The sequence below is a fragment of the Hylobates moloch genome, unplaced genomic scaffold (assembly GCF_009828535.3).
Source record: "Hylobates moloch isolate HMO894 unplaced genomic scaffold, HMol_V3 SCAFFOLD_17, whole genome shotgun sequence".
Lineage (NCBI taxonomy): Eukaryota > Metazoa > Chordata > Mammalia > Primates > Hylobatidae > Hylobates > Hylobates moloch.
Window position 1 is genome coordinate 34,894,595 of NW_026652292.1, and position 19,861 is coordinate 34,914,455.

The 19,861-nt window shown below is 41.2% G+C and overlaps 1 protein-coding gene across 1 annotated transcript in view; it reads right to left on the reverse strand.

Annotated features, from left to right (window-relative positions):
* The window catches only part of LIFR (LIF receptor subunit alpha), an 81,637-nt gene extending 63,447 nt beyond the window's left edge, over positions 1-18,190 (reverse strand). The window contains exon 1 of the mRNA XM_032135207.2: positions 17,879-18,190. The gene's annotated coding sequence lies outside the window, so the exon portion shown is untranslated. The remainder of the gene's footprint in view (positions 1-17,878) is intronic.
* Between the last annotated feature and the right edge of the window lie 1,671 nt (positions 18,191-19,861).

The following is a 19,861-nucleotide window of genomic DNA, read 5'->3' on the forward strand; positions in this document are numbered from 1 at the left end:
ACTAGACAATTTCTTGCTTACTTACACAAATCCACTCAAGTAAGGTTCCTTCAGGCATGACAAAATATTCTGATGCTTCATATCCACTTGGATATTTCAGATTCCTCAAAAACTCCAGATGTACTGAATTAAGCTCACTTTCCCCTCCAAACCTGCTCTCTTGTGCCCCAGTCTTAGCCCATGGCACCAGTGTCTTCTGAGTAACCCTGACTCTTCCTTCTTCCTCACACCTCCCACCTGACTTGCCACTTTTACCTAAAACATGCCTTGACTCTTTCCCCATCCTCTCCCTCAAATCCATTTCTACTGCTCTGGAGGCTCAGGCCCTCCTCACCCTCTGGCATATGTAATTTACAACCTTCTGGCAAGGGCCTCACACAATCCATCTTCCATAGTGAGTTGCAAAGCTTTAAATAGCATTTATATCACTAACCCTAACATTCTTTGAAGCTCCAGGCCAAATATCAGGAGGCTGGCCCACCAACAGCTCAGACATCTGTCCACACTAAAATTCACATGTCTATTCCGCAATCTTCTTCCACCTCCTCTACTCCTTTCCTGGGGGCATCTCTTCCTCTTGGTTCTCTCTCTCTTTTTTTTTTTTTCTTTTTTTGAGATGGAGTCTCGCTCTGTCGCCCAGGCTGGAGTGCAGTGGCGCGATCTCGGCTCACTGCAAGCTCTGCCTCCCGGGTTCATGCCATTCTCCTGCCTCAGCCTCCTGAGTAGCTGGGACTACAGGCGCCTGCCACTGCACTTGGCTAATTTTTTGTATTTTTTTAGTAGAGACGGGGTTTCACCGTGGTCTCGATCTCCTGACCTCGTGATCCGCCCGCCTTGGCCTCCCAAAGTGCTGGGATTACAGGTGTGAGCCACCGCGCCCGGCCTTCCTCTTGGTTCTCATGCTGACCACTATGTCCAACCAGAGACAGTGCTCTGTTTATGCTCCCACTGGACATCAATTTCCCCTTTAAGCATTGTTCTTATCATACCAGGTATTACGGAAATCATTCTCTCCCTTCCTTCCACCCTCTTTTCCACTATAAGCTAAGATCAGAGCCTTATCTTTGTAAAATCCGTAATCTAGGAGTGCTTTATATCCACCACACGTACAAGATTTATTTGGTGACTGAAGCAAATCCATTCAAAGAGAGTCCTTGGTGAGGACTTAAAATATTTTCATACCATTCAGTTGTTTGTCTACATTCTGAAGAGTAAGCTGACAAACTTTATGCTTTTGAATGAACCTGTTTGCTATACAAAAATTCATTAATAAAAAGAATACTGGCTCAAATTGAAGTTTTTTTGGTTTTTTTTTGGGGGGGGGGGTAATACATAGAGTAAAACTATCCCTAAAGGCCTTTCTAAATTCTAGGAGGGAGAAAAATACTAATTACACAATAATTCTATCTAGGTAACATGCTGGTTTTAGCTAACTCTATCATGTAAAATATAATTTATACATATATTTCAGATATTATGCATTATTTACATACTGTTTATTAAGGAGCAGCCACTTTTCTAAGTTCTTTCAATGCAAAATTGGATTTAATTTTCGTATCAATCCTATAAGATCGGTATTATTAATATTATTTCCCTCTTTTTATAATAAGAAAACTGAGGCACAGAAAGGTCACACAGCTAGTAAGAAGCAAAGTGGGACCTGCAGCCAACTCTGACTGCAAATCTCAGCTCCAGGCCATTACACTAAACTGTAAAATGAGCAACTAAGCTGGAGTCAGGAGTCCTGGACTCCAGTCCCTATTCCACCACTGAATAGGTGACAGGTAGGGGTTCGCAGATAAATCACCTAACATCTCAGGTCTTAGCTCTCAAATTACCCAACTAAGATCCAGCACCTGCTTTCCCTACTTTAAGTATCATAAGAAACTTACGGTTGTTTTGTTTTCAGAAAACCTTGTTTGTCACCTGCAGGAACAAACTGGTAGATGTACAATGTGATTAGAAATTCAGCTCTCCTCCGACCTGTCCGATGAATACTGTTGCTGGGGGAAACACCACCTGCTCTACCAAGCACTTCCACTAATCACATTATAACAAAGACCAGACAGTCCATGTTCAGAGAACAAATGGAAAATAACTGCCATCTTACTGTTCTCCTTCCAACTCTAAGTACACTTTTAATTGGCTAAGCTCTCAACTCAGCAGGTGCAAACTCGAACATACTCCAAGAGCCAGCCAGATGAAATGACTGGAGCCGTTCACATGACACAGGGTGGCGGGCAGCCCCTTGCCAGCTCCTTGTGTCTGTATTATACCACAGAGGACGAGCAGTCAGTACAGCCACAGATGTTCCAGTTTTTTCCAAAAGGGCAGGAAATCCAGGTTGTTGCTTTTTGAGTTTTTTATTATTATTATGAAATATCCTTATTTTTAAATGCTGGCAATTCCAATTAAAAAAAAAAAACACTATGTGGGCCAAACAAAATACATTTGGAAGCCAAATACAGTTCTTAGGGAGCCAGTTAACCTGTCACAAAATGTACTGGCATTAAAAAATTCTTGTCTTGCTGCTGAAATAATCTTAAAATATAAACTGTTTTAAGACCTAGATTTCAATGCACAGATGTTGACCAAAATGTGCCTGAATGCTTTCTTAACATTCTTTAGGGTCAGAATCTGAAGCTCTCCACTCCAAAATAATTCAAAATTTTTTTCTTTATGACATTATTTAATCCCAGATATCGAAATCCTAAGCATCATCTTAGATTATGCTTCTCGAAACAACAACTAAAATAAACCCTTTAGCTCTGGCTTCAGACCATGGTCTACAACATCTTCTAAGCAAGTGAAACATCTTCTATGTAAGAGTGGAACAGAGTATGAAAAACATAACAGCACCTAAAATAATTGATATTTGGCAAAGCTATTTCAGAAAGCGGCATTCTTGTTAAGAAATAAAATCCTACAGACACAGAGGCCTGTGAGCTTGATAACTGATCCTGGATAAGATGATCAACAGTATTAAGAAAGGAATCCTAGAAGACCTCAGACCCATGCACGTCAGCCCATCCTTAGCCTCGACTTGATAAGCTGTTGTACTGGGAAAAGCAAGGATCAGAAACAACAAAATGTATCTCTGTTTGAACAAAATCTTTTCTAATACACAAAGATGAGTATTAGCAAGGTAAAGAAATTCAAGCTGTGTAAACAGAGTGAAGAGGCTGCTTTTACCACAGCCTTACTCAGAGTGCTAATTCATAGGATGATGTCAACCTGGACAAAAGTGATATAGACAGATATCAAAGACTTCTGTTTTTCTCAGTATCTTCATTAATGAGTTGGATGAAGATATAGGAATCATATCCAACTTATCTGTGGATGGAAAAAAATGGGCAAAATAGCAAATATACAGGGTGTAATAATAGGATTCTAATAAATAAATCCAGTAAAATAAATTTAGCATGGATGTCAGGGTCCAAAATGAAATGATAATGTTGGTAATAGTAACACACAGAAAATGAACAAATACAGATGGGAGGAGATATGATTTAGCAGCAACACACGGGAAAGCCACAAAAAAATGGTTAATAAGCTGGGCCAATATTGTAAGATGGCCATAAAAATATTAAGAAGGACTACTTTTTTGTCTTCTCACTTTATCAGAAACATAATGTCTAAAATCCTGTCCTCCAGTGGTATTAAAATTGGAGGACTCATTTTAGTTTGAACAATAAGTAGATAATCTAATATCAAAGTATTAACATGAAACATAAATTATGATTGTTGGTTTTATTACTGCCCAAGTCATCATAAATTCTTGCTCAATGTAAATCTTACTCTAGTAAATCCCATCTCACCATAAGTGCCAGCTACTACCTATTTCACAGAAGAAGTACCCACATGTGGGGACGCTTGAACGTTTAGCAACTTGAGGGTAAGGCATCAATAAATCTGTGTTTGAGAGCTTTAATTAACAAATCCTTTTTTATTATGTAAGTTTAATCAGAAGCTTTATAAAAAGGACATGATAGAAGATGGCAGGGGCAGCACAATGCCTCTAGTTATGACTACTGCCTGTGCCACTCCCTCAGCTTTACTAGGTAAATAAGGACAAACCTCCAGAGTCGGGCCTAGTTGGGGCCTCTTTTCCCTCAGCCTGCACAAATGCAATGCTTCTAACTGGTCTCAGGACTTCTGATCCTCCCATAGCACAAATTCAGTTTTGTATGCCTAGAATCTTCCATGGCTCTCCCTGGCAAGTTGAACATGGCATGAGGCTCTAGCTTTTTCATGCCAGCCTAAGTCACCAGTGCCATCTCTGTGCACCTCCTCACAGTGGCCCCGTGCTCAAGTTCCACCAAATGTGTAAACGTGTCAGGCTCTGTGGTGCCTCAGTGTTCCCACACAGACAGATCATCTACCCGGAATGTCCTTCCCACTCCACTCTTCCTTGCCCTTTTAACAAATACCAACTCATCCTTCAAATTTCAGTGTGCACTGTTCCAAATCCAACCTTCCCCAGTGTTCTCAGGGCGTAATGCATATGCTTACATTACTACATATAATATTATATAGCAATGATTTATAAAACCATCTTTCTCACCAAACTGAGCACAGTGAAGATTTTTTCCCTGGGAAAAAATATGTGCAACAAATACGACAAGTATCACTATACTTAGGATATACAAATGGCTAAAAAAGATGCTAAAGTAAGATGAATACCTTCAATACAAATAAAAATATGCAACTCACATACTAAGAAATATAAATAGGCAATAAACATGAAAATGACGTGAAACCATATTTCTACTGATTGGAAAAGGTTAATAAGAATGATACTAGATACTACCCTGGACAACGTGGAGAAATTGGAATCCAACCTGTAGTTGTGTACAGCCACAGGCCACATGCTCCAGGGAGGACCCAGCACTTAACCTGTACTCTCACAACCCTCCAAAGAGCTTTGGTATCTTTCACACGGCATGCATGAGGAAATAGATTAAGTGACTTACCCAAAGTGTTGTGGCTCGTAAGGAGCAAAGCCAGAATTTGAACCCAGACTTGCAATTGTGACTCTAGAGTCTGAATTGTGAGCCATTATGTTGTCTTTCCAACTGAAAGCCTTTCACTCAGTAACAGTAAGAATGATGAAGATAAACCAAGGCTACAAATATTTATCAAGAGCTCACTATGTGGTAGACTCCGTTCAAGCACTTCACATGCAACTTATAATCTACTTCTACGAAATTTTCCTCAGGAGATATCCGACAAGATTTCAAAGGTGTGTTCACTAAATGCACTTATAATTTAAATGAAATAACCTGGATGTCTATCAATTTGGGATTGAGTAAAGACGATGACATCTCTGCATGCATTCCAGCCCACTTCTCTCTTTCTGTACTCAATAATTTCTCAATCATGTTAATTAAAATCTATATCTGGTAATTTAAAAATTTATCTTACCCTTCCTTCCTCCCAGATTTATATGCCACTTTCTACCTGACTTTTCTCCAGATATACGTACAACTTGTCACCTGCAAGTCTCATGGGTATCTTGAACTATGTCCAAAACTGATTGATTCATAACCCTCCTAAATTTGTTCTTCCCCTAACCTACACCCTCTCAAAATATAGCTAATTTATTCAAGCAAAAAAACCTAGCAGTCATCCTTGAGTCATTCCTTTCCTTCCCTATTGGCCTCTACCCACTCCCCATGTACTATCAGCTGCTACACCTTCAAATGCATGCCGAAGAAAAAAACACACATCATCCTCATTGCTACCCCCAAATTAAGCGCACCAACCTCTTTTGCCTGAACTGCTGTAAGAGCCTCTGAAGTGGTCCTCGTTTCCAGTCTTGCTCCCCACCAATCCACTCTGCACAAAGCAGAACCTTTCAAAAACAGCCATCAGATAGTGTCACTCCCAGTTTAAAACTGTCTAGTGGATTCTCATTATAAGTACATCCCACTCTCTGTCCTGCATCCCCTTCCACACTCTTCACACACACTTCTCTCCTTTGGTCACCGGCTTGCAGTCTCCAGGACCTTCTTCCATTCCTCACGTGCACCAAGCTCGATCCACCAAGGGCCCTGGCACTTGTCATTCCTATCATGGGGAATCACCTTCCCCTGACTTTTCTCATCATTCAAATTAACACTCACTTCCTCAGGAAGGCCTCTCCTCATCACCTAGAAAGGGGGACAATTCCCTGCCTACCTCCCTCCCCCAAATCCCACACCACAACCACACACAGCTCACTCTTCCTTGTGGTATCCTATTTTATATCCTTCAGCGTACACATCAATACCTAGAGGTATCTATGCATACATAATTCCTGACTTATTGTCCCTCCCTCCTCACCTAGACGCTGAGCTCCATGAGTCTCCAGTACTGAATATCCAGCATGACCTGAGAGTTCAGCATCTAGGTGGGGAAGAAGAGACAGAAAGCAGGCTCCTGTTCAGCACTCCTCTTCAGTGCTATAGCCCCCAACAGCTAGAAAAACTGCCTGGCACACAAGAAGTGTGCAGTAAATATCTGTTAAGTAAACTGAATAATGGATGAATAAACTGAATCTAGTGTGCAGTCATGCACCATGGAAGATTATTAATATAAGTTAAAAAATTTAAATCATGGCCAGGCACAGTGGCTCATGCCTATAATCCCAGCACTTTGGGAGGCTGAAGCGAGTGGATCACCTGAGGTCAGGAGTTCAAGGCCAGCCTGGCCAATAATGGTGAAACTCCATCTCTACTAAAAATACAAAAATTAGCCGGGCGTGGTGGCAAGACGCCTGTAGTCTCAGCTACTCAGGAGGCTGAGACAGGAGACTCGCTTGAACCCGGGAGGCGGAGCTTGCAGTGAGCCAAGATCACGCCATTGCACTCCAGCCTGGGTGACAGACCAAGCCTCCGTCTCAAAAAAAAAAAAAAAAAAAAAAAAAAAAAAATTAAATTATGTTACAAGACAGTATGTACATACCATTCCAACCATAGTTTAACATATTTGGAGATGTAGACATAAACGTGTGTGTGTGTGTGTGTGTGTGTGTGTGTGTGTATACACATATATATATGCATAGAAATTAATCTAGAAGGATATGTACCAATGTTGCCTGGGGTTATCTCTGAATGGTGAAACCGAAATTTTTTATTGTATTTTTACTTATATTCCCTGAGCTTCCTTAATTTTTATAAAATGAGCATTTTTACTTCTATAATTTTTAAAAAGCTACTTATGTTTAAAAAAATAACAATCCAGGGCAGGGCATGGTAGCTCACGCCTGTAATCCCAGCACTTTGGGAGGCCGAGGCTGGCGGATCACGAGGTCAGGAGATCAAGACCATCCTGGCTAACACAGTGAAACCCTGTCTCTATTAAAAATGCAAAAAATTCACCAGGCGTGGTGGCGGGTGCCTGTAGTCCCAGCTATGTGGGAAGCTGAGGCAGGAGAATGGCGTGAACCCGGAAGGTGGACCTTGCAGTGAGCCGAGATCACGCCACTGCACTCTAGCCTGGGCGACAGAGCCAGACTCCATCTCAAAAAGAAAAAAGAAAAAACATCCAATGTAAAATCAAATAATGGATAAATCACAAAATAAAACCAGCTAATAAAATGAACAAATATTTTATTTCCTAGTACTCAAATAAATGTGGAGAAAATTCAACTGTATCAAAAGTCTTAAAGGTCTTAAAGATATTTAGTTGTTTTGACTCAATAAACCAATTTTAAGGGAAGAATGTGAAATTTATTGGAGAAGGGGAAAAATCCAGCTTTAGGCTTAAATATATTTACTGTAACTTTAATTAGGAACTGGAAAAATTTAAAACAATGTAAATGCTCAAGTTATGGTTCATCCAGAGAATAAAATGTTACACAGTCATCAATACATAATAAAGAATTTTTAGCAACATGAAGAAACATATCATACACCATTACATGAAAAGATGGGGAACAAAACTGAATATCCAGTATGACCTGAACTATATGAAAAGAGTGAAGGAAAAGATGGGCAAAGAAATGTTACCTACCATAGTTTAAAACTGGCTGGCTTTGCCTTTAGATGTGTTTTGTTTGAACCATATACGTAAAACAAACAAAATTTAAAAACCCTTGAATTATTTGTCAATATTGCAAAATAGAGTGTTTAAAAATCAAAATCAAGAAGCTCTGGAAATATTCATTCCACATCTCACAGGACAACAATCAACTCCAGGTAAGAGCAGTCACTCCTTCCTAAGAACATGTGTTCTGGAGTTTTTCATAGTTCTCACCTTTCCTTACTGGTCTTCAAAACTGAGACAAGTTCTAGTTGCCATTTACCATCTAGATTGTCACTGTTGTCTATTTTGCAGTAAAGAGAAAGTGACATATTTCTGATTGTCTCTATATCAAAAGCATAAAGACAAAAGGCAGGACAGGCCCACTTCTGCCATTTATGTAACGTCCACTGTCCCTGTAAGCATTTGAGTTTTTGATTCCAGCAATGCAGCCTGTGGAATGCATTGAGTACAGCACTCACAGCTTTGACTATTTGTGAGCCGAAAAAGTTTCAAAACAGTCATCTGTAATTTTATTGAAGCTGGCCTTCAGGAAAGGGTGAGTTGGCAAAGTCCTAAGCCTAGCCAGCGACCCAATGTCTACATGTCAACACAGCTTGGTTGCTCTCCAGTCACCATTACATATTCAGTGCAGCTCATACAGTGTTTCTGTGTGAAAAGTAAATCCCCGACACCCCCAAAAGAAAGCTAACTGCCAGTTCTGGTGGGGGCAAGGGGAGTAAAGTCCATGTAAGGCAATGGTATGGGGTAGAACAATGTGAGATAGACAGAAGTAATACGTATCTATATGTACAACTTGTCACCTGCAAGTCTTGTCACCTCCAGATACATGCACAACTTGTCACCTGCAAGTCTCATATGTATCTTAAACTGTGTCCAAAAATGATTCTTGATTCATAACTCTCCTAAATTTGTTCTTCCCCTAACTTACACCCTCTCAAAATATGGCTAATTTATTCAAGCAAAAAAAGAAGTAAAATGGTGACTTTGCTCTTGGTTACAACCTGTGATGTAACTTATCCTACCATGAATTCTACACAGGAACATGAAAACATGACTCAGGAAATTTTCTTTCTTTTATTTGGCCATATGAGGAAAATAAAATGCAAGCTCAGTATTTGTCATAAAGGTTCCAAGACATATCTTTCACGACTGAGGGTCTACATGTTGTCAAAATATTTACAACAGTTGCCAACTTAAAAAAATATGTCCCTACATAAAACTAATTACAAAACTAATGTAGTTTTACACACTGTCAAATGGAAACATCATTTTTAAATATAGTTATGTGTGCTTAATGACAAGGATACAGTTCTGAGAGATGTGCTGGGCAATTTTGTTGTTGTGTGAACATCATAGAGTGTACTTACACAAACCTACATGGTACAGTCTACTAGACACCTAGGCTATATGGTATAATAGCCTATTGCTCCTAAGGCTATAAATCTGTACAGCATGTTACTGTTCTGAATACTGAAGGCAACTGTAACAGAACGGAAGTATTTGGGTATCTAAACATAAAAAAGGTACAGTAAAAATACAGCATCATAATCTAATGAGACCACCATCATATATATGGTCTGTTACTGACCTAAACATCTTTCTATGGTACACGACTGTAAATGCTTTATTGCCACTCTCTCTCAGTAAGATCGTGCGCTAGAATTTCTCAAGTGGGATAGCCACAAATTCCATGCATCCTAGATTTGCTAGGAGGAGCTCATTTTCAATAATTTTACAAAAGATAATCTCAAAAAGGCATGAGGTCATACTTAACATAATGAAAGATTATCCTTCACAGAAGATATATAGTAGCAATTTTAAGCCTATTAACCTAGGACATTCTCACACTTGTGTAATGCAAGTCATCACTAAATCATTCATGAATGTCAACAAAGTGAAATAACCTAGTATGTTCCTCATATACAGTAGTTTGTTGAATAAGCGGAGGCAATGTTTGTGTTCAGTAAGATATATCACAACAAAATTCCTTTTAAAATCAGAGGAGAGGAAATGAGAACTACTTGATACTTAACTGTAGTAACCATTTATTTATTGAGTGGGCCTCCTGGCTTTGAACCACACTGGTCACTTCCATATGTCATTCACAGGGCAGAGACATGTCTGTCCAGGACACTGCTGCAAATCTGATGCCTACCTAGTGCTTGTCAAAGAAAAGGCACTCAGCAGTGTCTTGAATGACTCACATCCCACTCTAACACCTCTATAAAAGGAAAGAAAGATCAGACCCTGACCTTCAAAAATTTATACAGGACTATTCAAGACAACAACAGAAAAAGAAGAAAAATGCCTTCAGTTCAAAATAAAATGTATTGGCAATAGAAGACATTTCAGTTTTAAAGTAAATAAAACTGGACAAAATATTTCCCAGTGACCAGAAGCAACAACAGTTTGTCAGAATGCCCTGAAATGCTTTCCATGACAGTCAGATAAAACTTACATAACACAATTATTCTGCTTGGAAATTCTGTATTATTAAGAATAGAATACTGGCTTTAATCACCATATCAGATCAGTGAGATCAAGGTAACATTTATTAAATACTACATGTGGGCATCGTGAGCTGGATATTATCCCCATTTCACAGATAAGGAAATACAAAACTTGCCCAAGTTCACACAACCAGTAGTAGTAAATGGGAAATGGGATCTGATCCAAGACTCTTCACCACACGGCATGCTTTATGTGTGGGAAATCCAGGAAAGTAAAAAGAGTAACAATCAACTGTAATTTCAACACATGAGAGACAGTATCACCTAACATTCGGCCTATAGTCTTCCTGGCATTTTCCTACATAATATGTAGAAAATTGTACACACATACATACACACACACACACTCCATAAGCAAAAACAAGGATCAACGTACCCATACTGTTTTACAATCTGCTTTTTCAGTTTACAAATACTGAGTAACTTTCTACATCTATAAATATTCCCCTACATCACTGTTAAAGAAAGGGTATTCTATCACATGTATGTACCACAATTCATTTAATCAGTCCTCCTATTATTGAGCATTTAAGTTGTTTCTAGTTTATAACTATTATAAACAAACTTACAGACGGGGTATAGTGGCTCACGCCTGTAATCCCAGCACTTTGGGAGGCCAAGGCAGGCGGATCATGAGGTCAGGAGATCAACACCATCCTGGCTAACACGGTGAAACCCCGTCTCTACTAAAAATACAAAAAATTAGCCAGGCGTGGTGGCGGGTCCCTATAATTCCAGCTACTTGGGAGGCTGAGGAAGGAGAATGGTGTGAACCCGGGAGGCGGAGCTTGCAGTGAGCCGAGATCACACCACTGCACTCCAGCCAGGGCGACACAGCGAAACTTCGTTTCAAAAAAAAAAACTTACAAAAATTATTTTTGCAAATTAGAGGAGGGTTTTTTTTTAAATGTAATTTTTGTGGTGGTCACTAGACTATGGAAGTGAGTTTCTTCCAAACTTCAGAGGACCTCCCTCCAGATTTTGGTACACCCCAGTAAGTAGGCTTCTTAAGAAATCACTGCGAGGAGAAAGGTATTGACAGGAGTATGGTGCACACATGCACTATAACCACTGCTAAAGACTGGTCTCTGTACACATGCTTTATCGTTTCTCCTTCATTTAGATTCCTAGTGGTGAACATGCCTAAGGGACGGGGCACATTTTTGAGGCTTCTGATGAGTAATACAAAATTGCCCTCCTATAAAGTTATAACAATTGAAACACCCACCAACAGCATTTGAAAGTGACAACTTCCAAAATCCTCCAGTTGACTAGATTTGGTTTTAAACAATCATATCCCCATATGACCATAAATTTTTAAAACAGCTGAGCTATTGATAAAGCACATCTGAAAAAAAAAAAAAAAAAACAGGGAAAAATTCAAACAATAAATGCCAGATTTTAAAGCATCTGTTTTCAAATATAAAATATAAAACTTAATGATACCAGATACCAGTAGGCTGAACTTAACAGAATGGCTTTAGAAAATCCAGTTGATAACAGACTTTGAAGGGTACCAAGCTAAGATGTAAAGCACTGCACCTTCGTTTGCCTGCCTGGCTTAAGAGTTCGGGTTTTAATAGCAACATGCTCTATTTTTCTAATAAGAAACTCACAAAATTGTATATTCTTTCAGATTGTATAAGTACTGCCTTATAGCTAACATGGCAATCTGAAGTTCTCAAAATTCCTTTAGATAATCACTTATTCAACAAATCTGTGAACGTCTACTATAGACTAGGCACTGTTCTAATGCTAGGGACACGGTGGTAAATCTCACAAAAGTTCCTGCCCTTGAGGAGTTGTTGGTTCTAGAGAGGAGTTCAGAACCCTACACTTTAGAGTCCGAAGATCATGGTTACACTGCCAATCAGGACCCCTGGATTCTTCGACAAATTATAACACCACCTCTGGGTCTAAGTTTCTTTATCTTAAGAAGCTGACCAGATAGATTTGAAGGGCCTTCCAGCTTTCAATCAAGTTATCTACTTTACTCGATTTTTGTTTGAGTGCTTAATTTTCTATTATTCATAAGAGCTTTGCATTTTAAGCTCTATATAGTTTTTCCACAAAATCAGACTCTCCCAAAAGAACAATTTTACATTTACAGTAAAATTGTGGTGATCCAGGCAACTTCAAGGAATAAATGTAGGATGAAGTTCCAGTAAGAAGAAAATGTATGCTCCTAACTTTCGTTGTTTCTATGGAGATGTTTTTGCAATGGTCTTGCCTCTTTCACCTTTGTACTGCACTATAAACACTAAGGCATGAAGCATGGCACGGCTGTGGGTCTCCAGGCCCGTTGCATGGAAACAGTTGGCATCCTGTCCCCATGCAGCAGGCGCCTTAGTGCTTACTGTGGCACTCGGGTGTCCTTAGGGGCTGCAGCCTAAAGTCCTGGTGGCGATTCTCATCTCTCTCCCACTCACCTTACCTCCAACTCAACAGGTACAACAATTCTGCCTGAAGTCTACATCTCACTGCCCCATTAGCATTTCTGTCACCTCTTGTTATTTTCCACCAGATGTTCCACAATTCAACAGTCCTCGGATTCAGGGTGTCTTTGGAGAAGCCCACTTTGGGGAGAAGTTAAAAGAAGGTACTGCAAGAGGCCTCAGTATTCCAAGGCATTCTCTGGAAGAGCACCACACATACACTTCAGGTAGTGATATCACCGCCTTGTGGCCTCTAAGGATACTGCCGCTTAGTAATATAGCAGATATACAATGACTCCAATTCTTTCTCTGTATCTGCCTTACAAACCAGAAGAATGATTGGAAGCCAAGATTTTCACCTTTGTACAAAAGTATAGGAAAAATCCACCTACCAGAAGTTTTTCCTCAACTTCCAACATGAAAGCATAGAATAGTATCTCCCAAACACATAGCTTTGCTCACCTGAGCAGTATCAGCAGCAACATCCTCTAAGAATGCATGTGTTATCATTTTAGACAACGTAAGACAAATTTGCAATTCCCATATTTCACAAAAGTAAAGGTAAAGGAATTGGTAAAAGTACTTTAACTCGGGCATCTAAGCCTGTAAATTTACCCCAACTGGTAGGTGTTTCTACTCTTTTACTGAAGAGCTTTTGCTATATCAGGACAAAAGGACACAGGCTTCTTTACTGAAGACTAAGGACCTAAAGAACCCTCCTTTACATATAATTTGCACAGAACTTCAGAGAAACAGTTGGAAATAAAATTGTCATAAGTAGGAACAGCTTATTATGCTAAGTTATTAATCAATTAAGATAGGAAATAAAAAAGTTAAAAACCATCATTCTGGAAGATCACAACACTTCTAATATGGAACAGGAGTCCAAAAGTCACAGTCAGGAGAAAGACATAGATTCTTATTAGGCATCTATAACAATTGCTTGGCATTAAACTCATTTCCCAAGTTTTCAATTAATATTTAGAATGACAGATTAGAAGTTGGGAAAAGGAAATGCCATAAATTATTGATATTCCCTATAGGGCAGGCACACATTCCTCCTGTGAGAATAAAAGTACCTACATGTATTTTATTTACTCATTAGTCTGTCATCTGGCCCAAACAATTAAAACATTCAATACACACACACACACGCGGCATCTTTGAAATGTTACACTTATACAAATGGCTATTCCACGGAAATAAAAGATAAAAATGCTCATCTTTCTGAAAATCTCTCATAAATCACTATAATTTACTGAAAAGGTTTGTTTTTAAGGTTTTACACTTGAATTTCATGGAAGAGCAGTCAAGTGTAATTGACTTAAAGCAATAGTTTGACAAAAGTGATAATTTGAAAGAAAAGTGATAACAATATAACCAATTGGCTAATGTCAAAGGCCAGAGCCAAGCTGGAAAACTAAAAGACTCCCGAATCTAAGTATTTTGACCAAAAGCAGGTAAGATTATTTCGTAAATTCTCTAATTATTAATTTACTTAATAACTATTCATAGCCCACTATGTGATGAAGGTGGTTCCTGGTGCTGCAAAGCAGATGTGTTGCTAGCCCCCTGGAGCTTCCAGCCTATAGAGGAACTCCACCACTCACATCTTTCCCACTTCTGTAAACATTTCGTGACATATGCAACACATATGGGCACCAACCCCAGCCCACTCCTCTCCTGCCTGCAGCTCTCTCCTTTCCTTTCACCAACTCCAGCCACAGAGGCGGTCCTCTGTCCCTCAGGTATGCAAGGCTCAGTCCTGCTCCAGGGCCTTTGCACTTGCCCTTCCCTCTGCCTGAGCCACTCTTCTTTCAGATCTCCAAAATCATAGGCTTCTTCCCCCTCATTCAACTCTCAGCTCAGACCCCTCCACCCCAGAGAGGCTTCTCAGGCCACTTGATGTAAAACAGCAGCCCACATCCTGTCCCATTCTACATGCAACCCTGCTTGCTTTCTTTCGCAGCACTTAGCACTATCTAGTCACCATCACTTATTGCATCTTTGTTTCTTATCCATCTCCTTCGCTGAGATTATAGCAGGATCTGTCTGTCCTGCGCGGTGCCATAATTTAGTCCCTAGGAAGTTGTCTGGAATATTAACAGATGCCCAATAAATACCTATTTAAGAACAAATATAGACAACGTTAGCAGTTTTGTATCACAACAGTACCAAATAAAAGGCAAGAGAATGCCTTAAATTCTAAGAGGAGTTTGGACCATTTAAACTATATATATATATTATACATACGTATATATTTTAAAAGATTATCATAGCTTACACTAGTCCTAAAAAATAGCCCTCAAAAATAAGCATAATGAAAATACTGAAGCTCAACATTGGCTAATGTTCAAGATTTATAATGTATTAGGCTCAATTTCTAGCATTAGCATTACTTTTACAATTTATTCTTTTTCAAGAGCATGCTGACAAGAGACCCCAATTTTTTCATTTTAAAGAAAAGCAAGAGCTAAATATTTTTTAAAAGCATCCATCCACTTAAAAGTTATTAATCCCATCATAAACTGTAAAATTTGTAACCATATTATACTAACATTAAAATATACGATACTGGTGATAATCTACAGAAGGCAGGGATTTGAGTAACTAATGGCAACCGAATTTTATGAAACATAAACTACCCTCATCTTCAATTTAATCAAAGGTACAAGCTGCCTATGTTCAAAAATAAACACTTCAGAATTTTTCCTACAGATTATTCTTTAAAATGTGTATCTGTTCCTTCTTTTCTTTTGTTAAAACAAAGAGCCAAGTTGTTACCCAAGGAATAATGACTTTAGTTACTGACCATCATGGCTCCCACTTCACAGCAAAGATGCCAAAGACTCTTATGGATTACTGTGAAGTTATACAGAAGCAAACAGTGTATGCTGGGGAGAAAGCACATTTATTTCCTGGAAGGTGATATAAAGAAACAAATGACTACTGCCTTTAGGCCTTTGGGAATAACCAAATCCACTTAAAAACCTCAAAAACTAATGCTTTACAATTTCATAGCAAATTATTAGAAACAACCTACATATATCACAATAAATAGGTTAAATAAATTATGGTCCATCCCTAATGGAGTACTCAGCAGCTGTCAGAGAATGAGGCAGGCTCTCTTAGATACCAATGGAGACTGCCATGATTTAGTACTCTGGGGAGGGATGGGGGGCAGGGGGAACTGGTGCAGAGTATACAATGGGTCCTCATCTTTAGGAATACAAACAAAAAGAACACGTACAAAATGTTTACATGAGCATACGCTATGTCTGGAAAGATATACACAAGGAGCCAGTAGCTGTGGAACATGATGGGAGAGAGGTATACTCTCTACTCCGTATCTTTTGTATCTATTGAATCTTCTCCAGTGTGAATAGATTACCTGCTGCACAATTAACATAAGAATAACGCACACTATTACCAACATATTTGTCAAGGATGACCATTCAGAAGCAAATTTTTCAAAAATCACAAAAGTTTTGCTCCTTCAACAGCAGAGTCCCTGATTCTCGTTCCCCAGAAGAGAATACAAGTCTCCACTAATCAAGAGGCTTGCTAGTGATCTCACTCACCTATTACAAAGCAAAGAAGTCTCAATTCAATTCTTGAAGAGGAAACAGCTGCTCAGATCACCTTGAGAATACATTATATATTTAAATTGAGCTTGCAACTAACTCCCTAATGAAGTTTCCAAGTGAACAGTTGCCCCCGACTATAAAGCAGAAAGTCAACTTAAAAGACAAGTAAAAGGACGGTCTCATGTTTTTAAAAAACACATTATACTTAGGCTTCCTTTTCTCTGCCAGGCTTAGACAAGAAACTCTCTGGTAATAGTGAAATGTAATTTCAGATCTGTGGCAAAATAATCCTGTAAGGGGAAGGGCAAGTAGCATTCGCGCTGAAAAAACTCCTTGGTTTTTCAACTTGTGAAAAGGAAAGGTCTGCCTTAAATTTAATTTCTGTACCATTTCTGGACCCCTGCCTAAACGATACTACTATATCACATTAATCTTACTTCAAGCAAATACTTTTTAAAATTAAAAACTAATCTGAAACTGAACATGAATCGGAAGGCAAACTTTGAAACTTTTCTGTTGAAAGAATGTATCTTTTAAAGACACATAAAAAGAAACGCAAAGAACCGATTTCCATATAAATGCCATTCAATAACAATACAGGTTATAACAATATTTGACTGCATTAAACACATTCAAAAAGGAACACAGAGATACCCAACTGCAAATAAAAGACCTCATATATTTTTGGTAGCGGAATGTGGGGGGTGTGGGCAAAATCACATTAATTCAGATTAATCATGTAAATTCAGAACACGTGATGTGCAGTTTTGTGTTGCTCAGAACTCCTGAATCCAGCTTTGTGCTTTTACACAACAAAGCAGAAATGGCATCTTTCACAAAGCCTAACTTTGACCTCCAACACTTTAACTTCGGGTTTATCCAGTACACCACCTTCGGAAGTAAGCACATAAAAATACAGGTAAGTCAAATGCACTACGGATACAGAAAGGACGAGGAACAGGTTTAAAGAGGAGTTGAAGCACAGGGGCACGAAATCACCTGGCAGGTCACTTCTTCAAAGGAAAAACATTTCAAGCTGCCTCCCATCCCCCAGGTAACCTCTGGCCTCAGAACTCACTGCCCTGCGTGGGGCAGAAGTTCTGGGCGCTCGAGTCCGCGTCCCCCGGGACACGAGGGTGACCCAAGGGCGCGCGGAGAGCGGCGGGACCCGGAGCGGCGCTCTCCGGGGTCACTCCCCTAGGACGCTCCGCAGAGCCAGGAGCGCTGCCCCACCCCGCCCGGGCCGCCCCTGGGGACCCCGCTCGGAGCTCCGCGGCTCCCCTGCTCCGTGCCGCGCCCACCCGCCCCCGGCACTCACGGTACGCTCCCGCGCCGCTATCTTGCCATCCCCTGCCGCCGGCTCTGTAGCCTCGGCCGCCGCCCCGGGGCTGCCCAGAGCCCGCAGCCGCCCGGGGGCAGGAGCCGCCAAGGAGGGGGCCGGGCACAATGCACCGCCGCCTCCGCCGCCGCCGTCTCGCCTCCCCTGTGCCGGCGCGAGGCTGCTCGAGGCGGCCACGGGCGAAGGGCGGCCCGCTGCGCTCTGCGAACCCCGCGGGCCGCCGCCGCCGCCAGAGCCTCACAGAGGCAACGGTAACGGCCACCGCCACGGCCGAGTCGCTCCAGCCGGGACTGCGGCGCGCGGGGGCGGCGCCTGCACGCCGCTCGGCTGGGGGCGCAGCGGGCCCGGCCCCGCCCCTGCCCCGCCCCTGCCCCCGGCCCCCGCCGCGCGCCCCCGCCGATCCCCGGCCGCGCGGCCGCGCGCCCGCGGGAATGCTCCAAGGAGTCGGAGGAACGCGGCCGCGCGACGGGCCCCGGACGCCGAGGGTGGTGCTTCCTCCGAGCCTCCGGTGGTGAGGCCGCTCTCAGAAGGTCATGGAAGCGCAGGGGAGAGCGAGGCGGCCGAGCCCAGGCAAATCCTCGCGAAAGGCCGAGTGCGCGACGGCTCTGCGGGGAGGACCGCGGCTGCCCGAACGCTGCCGCTGCTGCCGCTGCAAACAGTGCCTTGAGGAGAGGAAAGCGCGGAACCGTGTTTTCGCCGCCTCTGTAACCACTGCACACAAGAAAACCAGCTTCTGGGAGAGGGGGATGATTGTTGGGACTTTGCGAATTACCTAAACAGCCCAGGGCCGAGGCGCCGCCGCTCGCGGCTCTGTCCTCGGGTGCGGGGGGCTCCCCTGCCCGAGAGGGCCAGCGGGCGCGCCGAGAATATCCTGGAGCCATCTAGTCTTGCCTCCGAGACGGGGTGGGCTTATTTGTGCGGAGAAGAAACGGATCTCTTAATGGGGTGAGATTTTTCCTCCGTACATTGTTCCCATTTCCGCAGTTTCACTTGGCCTCGGTTTTCTAGCAGAGTAGTCACCAAATGAAATTAGCTGGAGAGCGTTTGATGGCGCAGAATCACGGTCTGAAGATGTTTACGCTGTATGCCGGACGCGTTTGATGGTGTTCTCTTTGGCACAATTAATTTTGCAAAGTTCAGAAATGTGCCAGCTAGAGCCCCTGGCACGCAGTCAGGACTCTACAGACACACCTTGAGTAGGAAATAGGCTTGTTTGTTTCATCTGTGATTTATGTGATGCACCAGCACCAAGGCCAACGTGCTTTTTAAAGACCTTTCGATGAAATTCCAAAGCAATTTATAAATTGGCAAAATGAAGCTTGTTTTGTAAAATAACTCTTCCTTGTTGATCATGTAATTAAATGGGCAACAAAACACCTGAAAGTACATTTATTGAAAAGTAGACTCCCAAAACAAAAATATGTATTTCACAGCTAGATACGGTCGCTATTAGCGTCTTAATGGCCAACTCCATCCATGTGCGTATTTTGAACACTAAAAACGCCTCCTGTTTGGATAAGGTCCTAAGACCTTGTTTGGATAACATTTTTCTATTATATGTACTCGAAACCAACCCCATTTAAGATGTTTACCCTTATTCTTGAGTCCTTGATGGTTTGGGAAATTTATCATTATTCATATTGCACAATCCTGTCACTGTCTTTTCCATTAGGCACAGTGCCTAAGGTCCACAATATTTTTAGAGGCCCACAAAAAATATTTTAATTTCTTTTCAAATCAGAAGGAAAAAAATTTGGGTTTAAGAAAGTATTTTAATATATATTAATATATTTGTTTTTGTGCTAATACAATCTTAAAATGTATATATATATGTGTGTGTGTGTGTGTATATATATATATATATTTTAGTGGAGTAAGGGGCTCAACGAAGGCAAAAAGGCCTAGGGCCCAAGAATAACATGATGTGGCCCTGTTGCCTGGGGTTGAAAAATCCCATTCCAT